Genomic DNA, 2,014 nt, shown 5'->3' with positions numbered 1-2,014 from the left:
CTTACAAACAATCTCATCAATTCCATATTTGAATTTATTATTATTGTTTAATGAGTAACACACCTTGTTACATGCTCCTGCGTTCGTGAACAATCTTGATGTACTACCATCCACAAAAAACGAGCTGTCAAAATTCGCCTTAGCATGGGAAACGTCGTCATGGATCGAGAAGAGAGGGTTTCCCAGCACATGCGCAGTGGATGAGGTTCCCGCTCGTACAAGAGTGCTCGGAAACACAGGAGTCAGCGCACCTGGAAACAGCAGCGAATGGAAGACGACCAGGGCCGAGCGGTGGAAATTGTGGATCGACGGCGCGCCACCACGCTGCGGGGGGACTAACTAGCGAATGTCCCGCTCCCTCGTACCTTTCTCTCTCTCCACTGATATTTGGTGCCAATTTTGTGACACAACTGGCGCTCCGTTCTGACTTGAGGTGATGCACCGAGAGGCCACTCTGCCTGGTTCATTCGTTATTCTGATTCGTTAGTCATGGCCGGTTTTCTTTTGTTTTATTAGGCAAATCACGTGTTAATTGCCGGAATTTAAATGGACATTCTAGTTCCAATAGATTTAACAATTTTTTACGTGCAAAAATAGTATATAAGGTATTGCCTGAGGATGACCAACAGATTAGGTCGAAACGTCGCCAGGTGTAGAAGAATTTTTATATTCTGATTAAATTATTGACTCGGATTTCCTTGTCATCTTATTTCAAACCTGATCGTTAGACCGAAGAGAAAATTGAACTAACGTTCATGTTTAAGTTGACTATTTGGATCGATCGGAGAAAGGAATTTTGCTTCTTAATGAGAAGTTTGTTTTAGTTTAGAGTAATAATCTTGGTAGATGTAGATTCTCTTTTATGAATTCCAAACTCTTTGTCTATCATTTATAAAAGCAAATCTGAGAAAGTGATAGGTGTTCGCCTGTTTTGTGGCTCTCGCGGATATCCTAGGGCCAGAGCGAATTGTTTAAAATAATCTACGATCAAGAAAAATGTAGTCTAAGTTCTTCGTTTTGGTAATTAGTATCGAACAAATTTTGAGCCTTTTATGATGTGACACGTTCCACCCATTGTAGGACGTGTCACTTTTCATATCATTTTCTTTTTCTGATGTTTATTGTTTTATTTCTCTTGAAATAAATTCAGCGTTGATATAACTAAGGGAGAAAAAATTTTCGACCCGTCCGGTAGGATCCTTTTTTTTTCTTTACAGGAACAACGACTCTCAGTCCAAGAGTAAGGGTACCAACCCACAAAAATAATTAAAGGGAAGACGACCTTCGCTCGTCATTCCTTCAGTTTAGGTGAAGCCTTCTCCCGCATACAATCCAACTTTATTTCAGGCAACATCATTACCCGGAAGATAGGCAAAGACTTATTTTTGTTTTCCTTCTCAATGTTGATGATATAACTTTAGAAGTTCATTCATACGTGACCTCAATAAGCCTAACCTCAACTTGAACTTCTCAGGGCTTGACACTGCAGCACGCCACGTAGAAGGACTGTGAACTAAACAAGGACTAAATCTAAATTTGATAATAAATTACATGTTCGACAACGCAAATGCATTAGCACAATCCTAATTTGCACGTGAATTATAAACTTCCGTGAAACTTTAACGATGTGAAAGTTTCACGAAACTCCAGTAATTTTTCGTAACTTTAATTTCCGAGCTAGAGAATTACAAAAACCTGTAACTCGAATATCAAATTGAGGGCAAAAAGTTATAACAAGGATCGATTACAATTAATCCATAATCCACGTGAATCCATAGGGGAGAGTAGGGTGAAACCGGGTAGCGGGTGAAACCGGGTACCCTCTATATCTCACGATTCGTGCTGCCCCCTGGATCTAGCTCGATATATCTTCAACACGTAGATGCTAATATCTAATTTTCGTGAACAGTGCTCAGACACATGTGTTTATGCTCCCAGGAAACGATATTCAATTTTTTGTGGTTAGACGTTACAACTTTTTGAAAAAAGTACGTGATTGTGGTTGTTGCAGTTG

Source organism: Belonocnema kinseyi, chromosome 9, assembly GCF_010883055.1.
Source record: "Belonocnema kinseyi isolate 2016_QV_RU_SX_M_011 chromosome 9, B_treatae_v1, whole genome shotgun sequence".
Taxonomy (NCBI): domain Eukaryota; kingdom Metazoa; phylum Arthropoda; class Insecta; order Hymenoptera; family Cynipidae; genus Belonocnema; species Belonocnema kinseyi.
This window is presented reverse-complemented; position numbering follows the sequence as displayed.